At 43.4% G+C, this 19,885-nt stretch overlaps 2 non-coding genes across 2 annotated transcripts; both read left to right on the top strand.

Annotated features, from left to right (window-relative positions):
* The first annotated feature begins 18,543 nt into the window (after positions 1–18,543).
* On the top strand, positions 18,544–18,616 carry TRNAR-CCG. The gene has a single exon. It is a non-coding gene; the product is annotated as a tRNA-Arg (tRNA).
* Positions 18,617–19,180: 564 nt separating this feature from the next.
* TRNAR-CCG lies at positions 19,181–19,253 on the top strand. Its single transcript has one exon. It is a non-coding gene; the product is annotated as a tRNA-Arg (tRNA).
* The last annotated feature ends 632 nt before the right edge of the window (positions 19,254–19,885 follow it).

The following is a 19,885-nucleotide window of genomic DNA, read 5'->3' as shown; positions in this document are numbered from 1 at the left end:
ATGGTAATTTTAGCTCTCTGTAAGGGGGTATAATTCCCACTGACCAGCAACCCAGGCATTCTACCTGCTGACCACCAATGTAAGGAACAATCTTCCCACTGACCACCAATATAAGGGGTGTTTTTTCCACTGACCACCAATATAAGGGGTGTTCTTCCCACTGACCACCAATATAAGGGGTGTTCTTCCCATTGACCACCAATATAAGGGGTGTTCTTCCCACTGACCACCAATATAAGGGGTGTTCTTCCCACTGACCACCAATATAAGGGGTGTTCTTCCCACTGACCACCAATATAAGGGGTGTTCTTCCCACTGACCACCAATATAAGGGGTGTTCTTTCCACTGACCACCAATATAAGGGGTGTTCTTCCCGCTGACCACCAATATAAGGGGTGTTCTTTCCACTGACCACCAATATAAGGGGTGTTCTTCCCACTGACCACCAATATAAGGGGTGTTCTTCCCACTGACCACCAATATAAGGGGTGTTCTTCCCACTGACCACCAATATAAGGGGTGTTCTTCCCACTGACCACCAATATAAGGGGTGTTCTTTCCACTGACCACCAATATAAGGGGTGTTCTTTCCACTGACCACCAATATAAGGGGTGTTCTTCCACTGACCACCAATATAAGGGTGTTCTTCTCACTGACCACCAATATAAGGGGTGTTCTTCTCACTGACCAGCAATATAAGGTGTGTTCTTCCCACTGACCACCAATATAAGGGGTGTTCTTCTCACTGACCACCAATATAAGGGGTGTTCTTCTCACTGACCACCAATATAAGGGGTGTTCTTCTCACTGACCACCAATATAAGAGGTGTTCTTCCCACTGACCACCAATATAAGAGGTGTTCTTCCCACTGACCACCAATATAAGGGATGTTTTTCCCATTGACCACCAATATAAGGGGTTCTTCCCACTGATCAGCAATATAAGGGGTGTTCTTCCAATTGATCACCAATATAAGGATGTTCTTCCCATTGACCACCAATATAAGGGGTGTTAATAAATAAGGAAAGTTGGGACTTTGAATGAGGCTATTGAGTTTGTGGAGGTAAATTGATAGAAGTACATATTTATTGAACATAGAGGATGTAGAAAATACATATCAATAATAGAAAACACATCAAAATATATCATTTCATATGTATTCACACACACATATGTTCACATGTAATATGGACATCAAGGGTACATGAATATATATCAACTTGGCACCACATGGTGGTTTGGAATATATGATTGATACATTTGATAAATTCATATATATTCATATGTCATCTAGGCAGCACTATGCAAAGGAAATAGGAATAATATAAAAGCAATATAAGGGGTGTTCTTCCCATTGACCACCAATTTAAGGGGTGTTCTTCCCACTGATCACCAATATAAGGGATGTTCTTCTCATTGACCACCAATATAAGGGGTGTTCTTCCCACTGACCACCAACATAAGGTGTGTTCTTCCCATTGACCACCAATATAAGAGGTGTTCTTCCAACTGACCACCAACATAAGGTGTGTTCTTCCCACTGACCACCAATATAAGGGGTGTTCTTCCCACTGACCACCAACATAAGGGGTGTTCTTCCCACTGGCCACCAATATAAGGGGTGTTCTTCCCACTGACCACCAATATAAGGGGTGTTCTTCCCACTGACCACCAATATAAGGGGTGTTCTTCCCACTGACCACCTATATAAGGGGTGTTCTTCCCACTGACCACCAATATAAGGGGTGTTATTCCCACTGACCACCAATATAAGGGGTGTTCTTTCCACTGACCACAAATATAAGGGGTGTTCTTCCCACTGACCACCAATATAAGGGGTGTTCTTCCCACTGACCACCAATATAAGGGGTGTTCTTCCCACTGACCACCAATATAAGGGGTGTTCTTCCCACTGACCACCAATATAAGGGGTGTTCTTCCCACTGACCACCGATATAAGGGGTGTTCTTTCCACTGACCACCAATATGAGGGGTGTTCTTTCCACTGACCACCAATATAAGGGGTGTTCTTCCCACTGACCACCAATATAAGGGGTGTTCTTCCCACTGGCCACCAATATAAGGGGTGTTCTTCCCACTGACCACCAATATAAGGGGTGTTCTTCCCACTGGCCACCAATATAAGGGGTGTTCTTCCCACTGACCACCAATATTAGGGGTGTTCTTCCCACTGACCACCAATATAAGGGGTGTTCTTCCCACTGACCACCAATATAAGGGGTGTTCTTCCCACTGACCACCAATATAAGGGGTACAGACACTTGATGCCTATGAGGACTGGTTTCCCATTGGAGACATCCACTTAGTGACTGTCTAGGTCTAGGATCTTCTATTCATCCATCTTTTTTGCACTTTATTTGCACTTTACTTGGACTTTATATTTTTGGTTTATATTTGCATATTGCACCATCGATTCAGTCACTTTTCAGGATCATCCATTTATTTCATTTCACTTTATGTGCATACATATATGAAGAGAAAAATATGTGCGCTACCCAAAAACAAAAATAAATGTATCAAAGAATGAACCCTGAACGGGAGTGAAGCAGCTACACAGGAATATGACAAAATTCTGACAAGTGTGGATGGTAATGTAGCGCTACGTGTGAGCTCAATGGCAATGACTGTATGCACCTAGTGAGGTGTGACCATATAGTGTGACACAAAAGATGTAATGGCAAAAATTGCACAACAACAAAATGTGAAATACGAATCAATAAAATGAACAATATAAACAAAAATGTAATATAGTGTCCATAACAAAATATAGAAACGATGAAGATGTCATGAGATGGTAAGGAACTTCCCAACAAAAATCTTTTAATATGAGGTGGAATACATATGCGCTTACCGCAACCGTTGGACCCAAATGTCGTACGACAGTGGATCGATCGAGCTTGGGATGTCCCACAAAGATGTCACCGGAAGTCCAGAAGAGAATGGAGTCTGCCTCATAGGCAGTCAGATGTTGTCAACCCAGGAAAGGGCAGGAGGACCAGATGTTCATCGGCCACCGACTACTCCAATACTGAAGATCCCTTTTATCTATGCACTCCTTTCCACGGTGTTGCGCCAACCCCCCCCCCCCTAGTGTGTGGCACCCAGGGCGGCCTGCCCCCCACTTAGTACGCCACTGCCCAGAAGTGTCAGATATATGTGGTGTTCGGAGATTAGCATAAGGAGAATTTTTTAGACACGGGCTAAATGAGTTTTTTATTCAATCATTTTGACCTTATATTGATAGGGCCACTTTAAATGCAGAAGTGTGAATGGGGTCTCCCCGGTCATCAGGGTCATGAAACTTAATTTGCCTGTACAGTAAATATATCCCTTCACTGATAGTGATTATAATTTCACCTACTAATTTAAAGTGTCCGGTGGTGCAGCTACATTCCTCTAGGACAGGGGTCCTTAAACTTTTTAAACAGGGGGCCGGTTAACTGTCCTTCAGACCGTTAGAGGGCTGGACTATAAAAAAAACTATGAACAATTTCCTATGCACACTGCACATATGTTATTTTGAGCCCCCCCTCACCGTCATTTCAAGCCTTCATTGCAAGCCCACCCTCACTGTCATTTCAGACCATCATTGCAAGCCCCCCCTCACCACCATTTCAAATTCAAGCCATCATTTCAAGCCACCCCCTCACCATTGCAAGCCCCTCACGATCATTGCAACCCTCCCCCTTCATCATTATAAGCCCCTCATTGCAAGCCCTCCCTCACAATCATTAATTGCAAGCTGATCAAGATCATTGCAAGCCCCCCCAATCATCATTACATAATCATCATCTTTATCAGCCCCTCACCTTTGTAAGCCCCCCTCACCTTTGTAAGCCCCCCCACCTTCATCATTACATCATCAGCCCCTCATTGCAAGCCCCCCCCACCATCATCATCATCATTACATCATCATTTTATCATCATCAGCCCCCCCCCCCCCCACCATCATCATTTCATCATCATCAGCCCCCTTCCCACCACCATCATTTCATCATCATCAGCCCCCCCCCCCACCCCCACCATCATCATCATCATTACATCATAATTTCATCATCATCAGCCCCCCCACCATCATCATCATTTCATCATTTCATCATCATCAGCCCCCCTCACCATCGCAAGTCCCCCCCCCCCCTCCCTCACCATCGTAAGCCCCTCACAGCCTTTCTCCTTACTGTGCCAAAATGTTGTCATGGTCCTGCTGTGTCACGATCCCGCTGTGTCACGGTCCCGCTGTGTCACGAAGCTCACAGTGTTGGTAACAGTTCTGGCGGGCCCCCTCCTAGACCAGCTCGTGTGATAGACAGAACACTGGCTCTATCACACGAGCTAGTCTAGGAGGAGGAGGGCGGGACATTAATCACAGCGCGCCCGAACTGTTAACACTGTGATCTCCGTGACACAGCGGGATCGCTGTGTTACTACCTGCCGTGTAACCGGCGTTGCCTGTCAGGGTCGGGTGGGTCGGTTAAAAGTCCTCCGCGGGCCACATGTAGCCCGCAGGCCGTAGTTTGAGGACCCCTGCTCTAGGAGGTGATGACCTTTAACCATTAAAATTACTGCTACTATAAATCTCTTGAGGCTGACAAGATATGAACACGTTTACAGGTCACAGTGTAAGGGAATTATTCATTATAAACAGGTTTCTCCTGTAGAGTAAGTTCTTCTAAAATACCCAGAAAAGAGAAAAATGCAGACCAAAGACATAAGTCATCCTATACACTGCCTATTGTAACTGTCACAGGCCAATGACTAGGTGCGGTCACTAGGACCTTGTAGCTACAGCTACATACACAAATGTAATACATACTATATGGGCACAGTTTTACCTGCCAAAGGTAGGGAGTTGTATTTCTATCTATCCAGTCCTAAAATGTAGACAGCTCTGCCATACAGCACAGCCCTGCCCGGTAGGACAGGAGATATGATTTACGTTTGCTGCAGTTAAATAAACCTCCCCACCAGGAGGAGACAGTGATCATCACTAGCGCTTACAGCAGCAGAATCCAGCAGGCTGGTTGTATCCAAGTTGATCAATTGATTAACTTGGTGCATTTAGCCTGCCCATTAATGGTTTGAATCTCGGCCGGTTCCTGCTGAACCGGCTGAGACTTGAACCATCTATGGCTGGCTTAAGCCAACCCTTTCCGCCCAGCTGCTCCATTCATAAAAGCTGCAGTATAGTGGAGGGGATCATGCAATTTCACTTAAATCTGATTTGTCTACATACATATATATGTAGAGGGGGTCAGGGGTCACAGGCGCCTGGGTGCAGAAATATTTCTGGCGCCCCCACATGGGCGTTGTCATTTTACTAACTCCTCCCGTTTACAAATGGTTCTATAGCAATGAATCAACCACAGAGATGCTCCCCCACAAAGTCTTCATTACCCTGGGATCCTTACATGATCTCTTAACAATAAACAAAATACAGGAAGAGAAGCAGAGTACTTTATTGGGACCTGGAGGGGGCCTCTGTGATGGACACAGAGAGGGCTTCTGTTAGAGAGTCTGTTAGATGTTCGGCGCCCCCACCTCTGTAGGCGCCTGGGTGTAATGCACCCTGTGCACCCTGCCTAGGATCGGCCCTGGAGGTGATGTGGGTCCATGATGTCCTGCATTCACAGTGGGCCAGATTCAGGTAGATCAGCGGATCTTTAGATCCGCGTGATCTATCTGATTTAAGATACGCTGCCGCAAGTTTGAGAGGCAAGTGGGTAATTCACAAACCACTTACCTCCAAACTTGCGGCGGCGTCTCGCAAATCCGCCGATTTAAATGAGCATGCGCCGTCCGCAAAATTTCCCGGCGTGCATTGCTCCCACTGACGTCACTAGGACGTCAGTGGTTTCGACGTGAGCGTAACTTGCGACGCGCGGATTTCTGAATCGGCGTACGCAAACGACGTAAAAAAATTAAAAATCGACGCGGGAACGACGGCTATACTTAACATTGGCTGCGCCTCATAGAAGCAGGGGTAAGTATACGCCGGGAAAACCGCTACGGAAACGTCGTAAGAAACTGCGTCGGGTCCGCGTACGTTCGTGAATTTGCGTATCTCGCTGATTTACATATTATTCAGTGTAAATCAGCGGGAACGCCCCCCGCGCCATTTTCAAATTGAAAATAAGATCCGACGGTGTAACACAGTTACACCTGTCGGATCTTAGCCATATCTATGCGTAACTGATTCTATGAATCAGGCGCATAGATACGACCAGTGTAAGTCAGAGATACGATGGTGTATCAGGAGATACACCGTCGTATCTCTTTGTGAATCTGGCCCAGTATGTCCTCAGTATGTTCTCAAGGTGCACATGGTATCATTCAACCTTAAAGACCGAGGACATCTTGTGGAGGAGAAGTGGTACTGCAGGAGATTAACATTTAATACATGACAAAGGAGCTTCCAGAGTATGATGAGTTAGCTAAAGACACCGCACGGAAAATAAAGATTTCATTGAGGAAACATTTGTTTCGCTGAAACTCCTGCTTGCCATCTGATAAGGGAAGTAAGCCATATGTTATGCAATTTTCTTTCCTTCAGCCACAGGAAGGAAAGAAAATCGCTTGATTCCCCCTTTAGCACTGTCAGTGGTTGGATGGGGGAATCCCTCCCACTGCACTATTGTATTCTGACAAGCAGGAGGTTTCCCCACCATCAGAATACAATCATCGCTGCTGCCGGCTATAGACAGCTGCAGTGATTGTATGAAAAAAAAAAACAGGCTGGTTGAATTGAGATCGATCTAGAGATCTTCAGTACAAGCAGCCTGCCCATAGATCATGGGTGCTCAATCTGTGGCCCTCCAGCTGTTGCAGAACTACAAGTCCCAGAAGGCATTGCAAGGCTAACAGTTATAATAAACATGACTTCCAAAGGCAGAGGCATGATGGGACTTGTAGTTCCACAACATCTGGAGGGCCACAGGTTGAGCACCCATGCCATAGATGGATCGAAATTCGTCCAGTTCAGCAGGGAATTCGGACCCATCATTGTCCTGCCTAAAAAAAAATAAAAAAAAACATCAAGCAAAAACCCCAAGGTGTGAATCCAAAGGTCGTCTTCTTCTACTACTACATCCTCTTGCTGGTGTCATGCAATCATTTGTGTACTGAGTGATGCACAGGTAATGAACTGATGAATGAACGCACTTATCTGTGTTTGTTTAGAGAGTCCTTTTATTTGCTTGTCTTCAGTTACCTTTGAAATGGGGCACAGCCTGTCCCAGAACAGGTGCTTCTAATGTGTGGATGAAACAAAACCACTCCTATTCATCCAACAGGGAAATACATTTAGGTAGATTCAGGTACGGCCGTGCAATCTTAAGACGGCGATGCCTAGCGTGTTTACACTACGCCGCCTTAAGTAAGAGAGGCAAGTACATGATTCTCAAAGCACTTACCTCCTTACTTAGGGCGGCGTAGTATAATCGCGGCGGGCGTAAGGGCGCCTAATTCAAATTGGTTGGAGGGGGGCGTGTTGTGTGGAAATGAGGCTTGACCTCACGTTTTTTGATGTTATTTGCTACTGCGCATGCGCCAGGCGCCATACATTGCCCAGTGCGCATTGCGGCTAAGTACGCCGTACGGGCCTATTGATTTCGACGTGGACGTAAACGACGTAACTCCCGATTCGCGGACGACTTAGGCAAACAACGTAAAAAATGTCTAACCTCGCGGCGGGAACGGCGGCCATACTTTAAGGCCTGGTACACATGATAGGATTGATCCGCGGATACGGTCCTCCGGACCGTATCCGCGGATAAATCCTCTGGCGGATTTGGATCCGTTGGCATGTACTCACCATCGGATCCAAATCTGCGCGGAATTCAACCGCGGTGACGTGTCGCGCCGTCGCCGCGATGATGACGCGGCGACGTGCGCGACGCTGTCATATAAGGAAATCCACGCATGCGTCAAATCATTACGACGCATGTGAGGGACGGGTTCGGACGGATCGATCCGGTGAGTCTGTACAGACCACCAGATCGATCCGCTGGAGCCGATTCCAGCAGATAGATTTGTTAGCATCCTAACAAATTTTTATCTGCTGGAAATTGGAAATATCCGCGGATAAATGAGATTTTTCAGCGGATGAATCCTCTCGTGTGTACGGGGCCTTACATTGTTATTCCACTTCATAGGTGGAATAACTTTAGGCCACCTAAGGTGTACTTTCGTGAATCGGCGTACAAGCTCATTTACATAATCTACGCCGGCCGCAATGGAAGCGCCACCTAGCGGCCATCCGAAAAATTGCAATCTAAGATAAGACGGCGCAATCTCTGTTTGAGCATACGCTTAAACATACGGCGGCGTAGATTCGGAGTTAGGTCGGCTTATTTACTGATAAGCCGGCCTAACTCTTTCTGAATCTACCTAATAGAGCCGACCTACAACCATTACCTGTAATATCATTCTTTATGTGTCACAGATTCTGGATGCTTCATCATTACACAAGCATAGCATGGATCCGATGACAACGATTTACATGAGGTTTAATGGCGATATAAACCTAATCAATAAAACCTCATATTTAAAGCTGATTTCTGGGCACAAAAATTCCCTTTATATATATTCTTCAATAGCCTCAAATGATATAAATCCACTGTGTGTGCATCAAATGCCCTTACAAACCCAGATATGAAAGTGGACCTTCAGTCATTTTTTCATCTTTCCATCTATTAAATCTTCTGTCCTTTTAACTGTGGATAGAATTTTTGGGCCAGATTCACAAAGAGTTACGTTGGCGTATCAGTAGATACGCCAACGTAACTCGGAATCTAAGCTACACTTAAACCTACCGAAGATACGACGGCCTGCACTGTCGTATCTTAGGGTGCAATATTTCCTCTGGCCGCTAGGTGGTGCCTCCATTGAGTTCGGCGTAGAATATGCAAATGAGTAGATACGCCGATTCACGAACGTACGGTTGCCCGTCGCAGTAAAGATACGCCGTTTCCGTAAGAGGTATGCCGGCATAAAAATAAAGCTGCCCCCTAGGTGGCGTAGCCAATGTTAAGTATGGCCGTCGTTCCCGCGTCGAAATTTTGAAATTTTACGTCGTTTGCGTAAGTCGTCCGTGAATGGGGCTGGACGGAATTTACGTTCACGTCGAAACCAATACGTCCTTGCGGCGTACTTTGCCGCAATGCACACTGGGATATGTACATGGACGGCGCATGTGCCGTTTGTAAAAAACGTCAATCACGTCGGGTCACCATTAATTTACATAAAACACGCCCCCTCATCCTCATTTGAATTACGCACGCTTACGCCGGCCCCATTTACGCTACGCCACCGTAACTTAGGAGGCAAGTGCTCTGAGAATACAGCACTTGCCTCTCTGACTTAAGGCAGCGTAGCGTAAATAGGATACGATACGCCGCCTCAAAGATGCGCCGCCGTACCTGAATCTGGCCCTTAATTTTTTTTCTACCTTATGCAGCCCGCTTCCTGTTTCTAGTCTGATAAAAAGCCTAGGCTTATGACATCATGCACAGCCCTCTCTCTCACTCTCGTGAGAGTTTGCCAGGAAGGGAGGAGGGATGAGTCATAAGAGGGCCAATGAGAGATGTGGAGCTGGAGATGTGCACATGCGCAATCAACACGCCGCTTGCTGCCGATGCTCGGGGCGGGTTATTCATTGAATACAACAAGGGGCGGATGCTATTCTCCAAGGGGAAGATGTACGGTTATACATTGAACACAACAAGGGGAAGAGGCCGCATTATGGGCAGTGCTTTTCGCAAAGGGGCGGATGTATTATTGAGCAGTGCTTATTTATGAGCTCTGCCCATCATGCGGCCTCTTCTGTATGCATCCGCCCCTTGTTGTGTTCAATGAATAACCCGCCCGAGCATCGGCAGCAAGCGGCGTGTTGATTGCGCATGCGCCGTGTATAGGTGTTGAAGGCTGTTCATCCTAGGAGATTTTCGGCGGCTCCATTTGCACATGCGCAGTCCAGCCTGGGCATTATCCGACGGGGGACCCATATCGACAGGACGCCGGCAGTCCTATTCATGCCAATTGGGGTGCCACAGGTGCAAAACACAGTCGCTGCTCCCAATCAGACAATCCGTGTGAATGCAGACAGTGTGCGGCAGCGTATTACACAGGCGCCGTCTACAGCTGAACATCCTCTGCAATTTTCGGCTGCTCCATTTGCACATGCGCAGTCCAGCCCGGGCATTATCCGACGGGGGACCCATCTCGTCAGCACACCTGCAAAGGGTTTCATGGAACACCTGTGCATCCCTGTGTTTACACACTGCCTATACATGAGCGGATGCCCCATGTGAACGAGGCCTTCGTAGACATTTAATGGAAATTTTGTAAGTTATGTTGTGTTTTTGTGTTAATATTGATTTTAGTATTTTTTTTATAGTGAAAATAGTAATTTGATAAAGATTTAGGCAACAATAGCAAGGCCTATTATTGCGAGGATTGTTTTGGCCCCTTGACTTTTTCTTACTGCACCCCCATATTAGACAGGCTAGATCTGGCTCTAAATGACAGACTATATACAGTATTTCATTCATCACAGGTTCCCTTTAATGCAACATTTGGCTCTGTAAAAGCTGGAAAGTGTCCCATAAAATATTTAATAATCTGCACCGCACTGTACCAGCCTGTCCGCGAAGCGCCTGGCAAGTTTATCATTACAAATTAGTAGTCTGTTTATTGTATGGAGTCACCCTAATTGGAAGGCAGCAGAAGGCAGGGATCGTATTTCATTTATTCGTCAGCTTTTGCTTTTCCCCAGAGCTCTGCACATCGGTGGACCATTAATTCAACTGTCGGCATTTCTGCCCTGACAGATGTCAAAATCACATCTTGAATCTTCAGGTCTCTATAACAGTTAAGCCCTGTACACGCGATCGGATATCTGATGGAATCTAATCCGATGGATTTTTTCGTCGGATATCTGATAAAGCTGACTTTCATCAGTCTTGCCTACACAACCATCAGTCAAAAATCCGACCGTGCCAAAACGCGGTGACGTAAAACACAACGACGTGCTGAGAAAAATGAAGTTCAATGCTTCCGAGCATGCGTCGACTTGATTCTGAGCATGCATGGATTTTTGACCGATGGACTTCCACACAGACAATCGTTTTTTTCTATTGGTTTTTTATCCATAGGAAAAATGTAAAACATGTTCTATTTTTTTTCACCGATGGAAAACAAACCGATGGGGCCCACACACAATCGGATTGTCCGATGAAAACGGACAAACCGATCGTGTGTACAGGGCTTTAAGCTACACGAGCGATCCTAAATTTATGATCAGTGCATTCACCAATATTACACAATGCAACATATGATCAACTGAAAATACAATCATCAATCATAAATTTAAACAATCCTTTAAATCGTTTGAGTGACCACAAAATTGTTCTATGAAAATGGAGATACAGCGGGTAAAATAAGTATTGAACACGTCACCATTTTTCTAGATAAATCGATCTTTAATGGTGCTATTGACATGAAATGTTCACCACATGTTGGCAACATCCCATGCAATCCATATATACAAAGAAACCAAAACTAATAAGTTCAGAAATGAACTTATGTGTAATAAAATGGAATGACACAGGGAAAAAGTATTGGTGAAGAAAGGGAGGTGCAAAAAAGCATGGAAAGCCTGGTTCAGTCTCAACTGATGCCCTATAAAAAAGTGTCTCATTACCAAGGTGCCACACAAGAAACATCTCATGATGGGTAAAAGCAAAGAGGTCTCTCAAGACCTGTACAACCTTATTGTTGTAAAACATACTGATGTCATTGGTTACTGAAGGATTTCTAAACTTCTGAATGTACCAGTGAGCATTGTTGGGGCCATAATCCGGAAGTGGAAAAAACATAATTTTACCATAAACCATCCATGACCAGATGCTCCTCGCAAAATTTCTGACAGAGGAGTGAAAATAATTATCAGAAGAGTTGTCCAAGAGCCAAGGACCACTTTTGGAGAGGTTCAGAAAGACCTGGTAAAATTATTTTAAAGAAAACAATAAGTAATGCACTCAACCGCCATGGGCTGTATGCACGATCACCAAGCAAGACTCCATTGCAGAGGAAAAAGCATGTTGAAGATTGTTTAAAGTTTGCTGCACAACATTTAGACAAGCCTGTGAAATACCGGGAGAATATAGTCTGGCCAGATGAGATCAAAATTGAACTCTTTGGATGCCATAATACACACCGGGCCAGATTCAGATAGGAGATACGACGGCGTATCTCCTGATACGCCGTCGTATCTCTGAGTCCGGCTGTCGTATCTTTGCGCCTGATTCATAGAATCAGTTACGCATAGATATCCCTAAGATCCAACAGGTGTAAGTGACTTACACCGTCGGATCTTAGGCTGCAATTCCAGGCCGGCCGCTAGGTGGCGCTTCCATATCTTTTACGCGTCGATTATGCTAATGTGCATTTACCCCGATTCAGAAAACGAACGACTGCCCGGCACTTTTTTTTTACGTTGTTTGCGTTTGGCTTTTTCCGGCGTAAAGTTACCCCTGCTATAGCAGGGGTAAGTGCGGCGTATCCTATGTTAAGTATTGCCGTCGTTCCCGCGCCGAGTTTTGAATTTTTTACGTTGTTTGCGTAAGTCGTTCGCGAAAACGGCCGGACGTAATTTACGTTAACGTCGAAACCAATGACGTCCTTGCGACGTCATTTGGAGCAATGCACGCTGGGAAAATTTGCGGACGGCGCATGCGATGTTCGATCGGCGTGGGGACGCGCCTGATTTAAATAGTACACTCCCCCTAGCCGCGGAATTTGAATTCCGCCGGGGGATTTACGATACGCCGCCGCAACTTTAGAGGCAAGTGCTTTCTGAATAAAGCACTTGCTTAAAAAAATAGCGGTGGCGTAACGTAAATCAGATAGGTTACGCGGATCTAAAGATCCGCTAACCTATCTGAATCTAGCCCACCATGTTTGAAGGTCAAATGGCACATCACCCCAAAAACACCCTCATGGAGGTGGGAACATTATGGTGTGGGGCTGTTTTCCAGCATATGGTGCTGGCAAACTGTTGAAAGAAGGATGAATGGAAAAATGAGAGAGAGCACTTGCATACTTTCATTTGCCTCTCCTTCTGTCGTTTTTTTGGGGGAAATGGATCCCATATTGAACATATGCCAAGAAATTCTCCTGACGTTGCTCTTGCTGAGGCTGCAACGCCGGCGCAAATTGCGTGAGAGATCCAGAGTCAGAGCTCGTCGATATTGGACCCATCAGTTGAATTTCGTTGGCTATTTTACCAACATGTATGTACAGCTGCGTACTTATCCCGACAAATTTTTTAATTTTACCCGGAAGTCCATTGTGACTTTTGACATGCTGTTAGAAAAATTAAGACCCAGTCTGACATGCATGGACGCCAATATGAGAAAGAGTGTGTCACCAGAGGAACGTCTGTTGGTGACGATCAGGTATGTGCATATGTTTATAAAATATATATCTGTAGATGTACATATAATTTTTTTTTCTGTCCTTTATTAGATAAAAAAAATCTATCTCATGTAAATGGAAATGTTAATCCAATTTTTTTAATTACCGTATTTATCGGCATATACCGCGCATTTTTTTGCCCTGGGCAAAATCGTGGATGCGCGATATACGTCGATACCCGCTTTCCCGCGCCGAGTTTGAATACTGCGCCGACATATACCGAGCGCAGTACACTCGTGTATAGTCGGCCAGTCTCGGCTCCTCTCGCGCTGACGTCCTGGACGTACAGGACGTCAGCGCGAGAGTAGCCGACCATACACGAGTGTACTGCGCTCTGTATATGTCGGCGCAGTATTCAAACTCGGCGCGGGAAACGAGCGGGGAGGACGCAAAGACGCCGCAGAAGGACGCCGGACCCGACGAAGAGGACACCCGAAGCCGCAGAAGGACGCCGGACCCGACGAAGAGGACACCCGAAGCCGCAGACGGACGCCGGACCCGACGAGGCCGCCGATGGACGCCGCGCAAGACACCAAAACTGTAAGTACAAAAAAACTTTTTTCCACAGGAATTTTGGGCAACTTTAGGGGTGCGCGCTATACGCAGGAGCGCGCTATACCCCAATAAATACGGTATATAACATTGCTTTTTCGCAAAGTTTTTATATATTTACTAATTTAATAAAATAATTAAAATAGTTATTTATTTTTCAATTTATACATCTTATTATTTTTCGTATTTAATTAATTTTTTATTAAAAAAATTGTTAATTTCAAGCAAATATAAACTTATTTTTTTAATATATATATTTATATATTTTTTTTTAATTATCTAGGCCAAAATCACTTTTTATCAGAATCATTTGGCTAGTTTCTGTTGTGATTATGATTTAAAAAGAGTAAACACAGTTGATTGATAATAAATTGCTTCAAAATATGGAAAGGGATTTCTCTGTATAAACAGAAAAAAACACTGCGCTAACGTGTAAATTAAATAACAGTGAAAAATTGAATAAATAAAATAAATGTGAAAAGCTGCCAGTATTAATTACTAAAATACCATAGTAAACAAAGAAACAAAAAACAAAATAATACGGCGCTAATAAACCTGTGAAAAATATATGTGAAATATATCTCAAAAAATTGAATAAACACAATAAAAATGAATGTGAAATATATACCCAAAAAAATATATATATATGACCAAAAAATTAAGATTGGTGAATTAACAATATGATAATCAATGTAACAAATCCGTCCAAATGAATAAATAAAGTGAAATAAAGATAGTCCATAAAAAAACAGTGCAATTGAGTCCAATTAAGGTGAGCAGCTGTAATTAATCAAGAAAGGATCCTCCACCAGAAAGGTCACCCAATATGTGGGAAATGAAATCTCCTTACCAGAGAAAAAGACCGGGCTTTCAACGGTCTAATTCAGCATAAGGATGTTTAAAGTCTTCCTTGAAAAGACTATTCCGGACACTGCTATGAATCACCAGTATGGATAACTCCAATAGATAGGATCCTATTCAAATCCGCTCCAGTTTAACATTGGTGTTCATAAAAATAAAGAATAGTAGGAAACCACATAGTGCATTACTGTGTAAACATTAGGTTTTTAATAGAAACAGATGCGCACTTACAGCAAAGCCTTGAAAAACTTGCATATGGGATATGGTGTGGAGAGGATGGCGTTCCCTCGATCCTCCGTTTGCTTCGTATCTCCGTCCGTCACGTGTCTCTCCCTCTAGCGTGATGACGTCACTGTGGCTAAGCTCCTCCTACGCGTTTCGTCGCAATTCGGACGTCTACGGGGATAGGCTGCCTGAGAGAGCGTCATCACAAAGCTCAATATATATAGCCCCATCCGCCATGATGGAAGAGGGCAAAAACAATAAGAGCTATGGGAAAGAGAAAACGGAGCGTGCACGTGTTAATGTGTGACGCATAAACGAAGCTATTTGCGGAAGAGAGTGTTAATAATAAGATGGATGCCATCTTGTGGACAAAGGGGAGTAAGACACATGGACGGATTAAACACAGCAAAGGATAATAAAGGAAACACCATCACAGCTATCCATGACTTAAAGTCTCTTAATAAAAATACAACATATGAAGCCTGTACAACCCATATCTCCTATAAACATGCATAAATACATATATATCCTGAATCATGTATATAATTACAAAGTTTTCTATTAAAAATTCCTAAATAAATTTGAATTATATGTTTATATTGAAAACATTAAAAAGTAATAAAAACTGATAAAAATACATATTAAAAATCATTAAAAATCATTAATAGAAAAGATGAACATAAAAAAATGTGGACAGGAACAAAATCTTTACTCTTTATGCATTATTTAAAAAACAATTAATGTCCCAGTCCACATTTAACCCATGAGGCCTATACGATCGCATATTAAAAATCCAGCGAGTCTCAAGCCGGGAGATTGTACGCACTTTATTTGTACCCCTCCAATGTGGACATAATTTTTCCATGGGTAAAAACAATGTACCATCAATACTTTGGGTGTGATGCTTCGCATAGTGTTTGGATAAATTATGTTTAGAAAATCCTCTACCTATGTTACCTACATGTTCGTTTAGTCTGATATTAACAGCTCGTTTGGTTCGACCGATGTATTGTTTTTTACAGGGACACTGTATTAAGTAAACCACATGATCACTTGTACAGGTAATAAATGTCTCAATATCATATACCTTAAGGGTCTGAGTGGATTGAAAAGTAGTAAGCTTGCGTCCCTGAAATGCATTAATTTTGCAAATATAACACTTTCGACATGGATAAAAACCCTTCATTTCTTGAAAAAAATTTACCACTTTAGGAGGATCTATGATATTTGGGGCAACTTTTAAACGTAATGACGGTGCTCCTCTGAAAATTACTATGGGTTTCTCTGGAATGATCGATCCCAATATCTGATCATTCTTCAAAACACCCCAATGTTTTCTTAAGATCTTTTTTACAGAGAAGTGTTGGTCAGAGAACCCAGTAATTAAAGCAAAGCTGAAAAAATCTTTATTGTTAGTAACAGTCTTTTTTGTGGTTAAAAGCTGATCTCTATTTAAAGTACTGATAGCCAAAATGGTTTCATCAATACTGTCTTCTTTATAGCCTTTATCTAAGAATTTCTTCTTTAGAATTTGGGCCTGTTGTTGAAAATCATATAGATAAATTGCTTCAGCCAAACACTAACCACGAGTGAAAGAAAAGTTTTTGTGTTATCATTCATATTCTCTGAAAAATGGACAAGAAATCATAAATTCTGCCAGGGTATTTAAACTTATGAGCACAACTGTACAGTATATTACCAGCCAGTGGCAGCAGATGTAACCACTTGGAATGTCTTTTCATCGCTGGCGTTCCTCCTGCTACCCCCTTATTACTCAATGACTTTATGCGCAATCTCTAGAATTTCTTAATCTTTCAGCATTACATCATAAATCCGCTTTACATTCTTGCCAGCGCTTGAACATGTAACACAAGCTGCACTTGGAATGAGAAGAAATACGGCCTTCTCCTTTTTACTATGAAAAATGAGCCTCCTGCAGCAGAGAGATGGATATTGTGTTATACAAGGCGATCGTAGGAGAAAGGCGGGATTTGTGGGGATCATTTAGGGAGCGATAAGCAGCTTTCTAGCATAAAGTATGCTAATTCATCTGTCTGGCTTGTTAGCATTTTCTGTTATAATTAAGAGTCATTATCCTAGTCATTATCATGTAGGAGAGGCAGCGCAGTCAAGTGCTCTATTTTAGGTGGATAGATACCTAGGCTTAAAGGCTCAGTCCACCCAAAAATAAAAATGTAGTTAGAGTCGGAGTCTGGTGGGCTGAGTCAGCCCCTGGCTTTTTATATGTCTTGAATATTCCAACTATAAGATCTCCCTGCTCTGATTCCCAAGTCTGTTCTGCCCAGTGGCCTAATGGATAAGTCCCATCTGGGTCGGTATTTATGTTTGTCTTGTCATAATGGCATCTGTAACAGTCAGGGGTTAACACCGTTACGATATTCCATTCCACCAACCCAAGACAGCTTCCGACACTCCACAATCCAGCAGACACGATCCATAAGAATTCCCCAGACAAATGAGACACACAGCTCTGTTCTCTGGTCCCAAACGGATGACACTTTAATGGTAAACTTAGGTTATTTTTATATTTTTATATATTTGAAAGCATGCTGCAGTAATCAAACGGACAATGACACACTCCACCCACAACATCATACAATGGGTGCTAACGAGTCCCCCTTAATCCACATCTTAGACAGACATTCTGACTCCGCGATAAGCTATCCTCACCTGCTACACAATAAACATTCCTTTAGTAAACATAAGTCAGACGTCTGACCTTTAGAGGGTGCTAACTCACAACACATATTATTATCAATAGAACTTTCACACAATACAATGTCAATTACTTTGAAGAAGTGGAGAATCACTGATTTCCACCATCTTCTGTGTCCTGTGCCAAGCAGCTACCCTGTTACATACTCTATGAAAAAAATAATATTCTATATAACTATGTATTCTTAATACATTCTATTGCCCTCAGCCTCCTCCAAATTCCTTCATTTTTTTGGGCTGTTGTGATCTGACTTTCTGGTAGAGGGTGGCTACATTCATTCTCCATGGTCCCACTGTATGTAAAACTGTAGACCCTCTCTTGCTTGCTCCTGAGATGGACTATAGACCATGGGATGTGTAGTATACATAGAGCACATGACAAAAACTAACCTGTACAGCTCATTCCAGAGGAAAATTCAGTTTCAGCCCCTGGATTCTTCAACTGAGCAGGTTTGGCCAGAGTATATCATAGGGGATTTACAGAGTAGTTACTGTTCTCAATCTGACCAAAGACAACCATATTGAGTTATCATTGTGTCATGACTGTAGGCTCTAGAACACTGCAGATGATGTAAAGACATCTCCTCTAATTCAGATGGAAATTAACCAGAGAACAATAGATAGACTCTGAGAGCACAGCTTGGCATTCACTGACGCCACAAGGTGTATGTGGGCCCAGTGGCCTAATGGATAAGGCGTCAGCCTCCGGAGCTGAAGATTGTGGGTTCAAGTCCCATCTGGGTCGATGTTTATGTTTCTCTGTTGCCATAATGGCATCAGAAGATGAATTCCAGATATGGATCTAATTGTATAGTTACATTGCTCCAGCTTGGACCACTGAATGTATGCATAAGCCATGCCTGTGGCACCCAATGATGTCATGGTGCTCATATGGGCCCAGTGGCCTAATGGATAAGACGTCAGCCTCCGGAGCTGAAGTTTGTGGGTTAAATTGTTTTTCGTTTGTTTGCGCCCCCCCCAAAAAAATGTTTTGAGCACCAGCCTCCCCTGAGTGTACATAGAGTAATGCACATGACCACAACTAACCTGCATAGCTCATTCCAGAGGAAACATCTGTTTCAGCCCATGGATTCTTCAACTGAGCAGGTTTGGCCAGAGTATATTATAGGGGATTTACAGAGTAGTTACTATTCTCAATCTGACCAAAGACCAATGATGTGAAGAAATCTCCTCTAATTCAGAAGCAAATTAACCAGAGAACAAAAGATAGACTTTGAGAGCACACCTTGACTTCCAATGATTTAGTCTTGAGTAGATTGGCATCCAATGAAACATGAGTGCATATATGGGCCCAGTGGCCTAATGGATAAGGCGTCAGCCTCCGGAGCTGAAGATTGTGGGTTCAAGTCCCATCTGGGTCGCTGTTCATGTTTCTCTGTTGCCATAATGGCTTCTTTCTATCCTGATTTCCAGGTCTGGATCATGTTACATTTCTCCAGAAGGTATGCTATACCTTGGAGAATCACAGATTTCCATCATCTTCTGTGCCAAGCTGCTACCCTGTTACATACTCTATGAAAAAAATATTATTCTATATAAGTATGTGTTCTTAAATACATTCTATTGCTCTCAGCCTCCTCCAAATTCCTTCTTTTTTTTGGGCTGTTGTGATCTGACTTTCTGGTAGAGGGTGGCTACATTCATTCTCCATGGTCCCACTGTATGTAAAACTGTAGACCCTCTCTTGCTTGCTCCTGAGATGGACTATAGACCATGGGATGTGTAGTATACATAGAGCACATGACAACAACTAACCTGCACAGCTCATTCCAGAGGAAAATTCAGTTTCAGCCCATGGATTCTTCAACTGAGCAGGTTTGGCCAGAGTATATCATAGGGGATTTACAGAGTAGTTACTGTTCTCAATCTGACCAAAGACCGCCATATTGAGTTATCAATGTGTCATGACTGTAGGCTCTAGAACACTGCAGATGATGTAAAGACATCTCCTCTAATTCAGAAGCAAATTAACCAGAGAACAAAAGATAGACTT

The sequence above is a fragment of the Rana temporaria genome, chromosome 7 (genome assembly GCF_905171775.1).
Source record: "Rana temporaria chromosome 7, aRanTem1.1, whole genome shotgun sequence".
NCBI lineage: Eukaryota > Metazoa > Chordata > Amphibia > Anura > Ranidae > Rana > Rana temporaria.
Note: the sequence above shows the minus strand (reverse complement) of the source record. Positions and strands in the feature narration are given on the sequence as shown.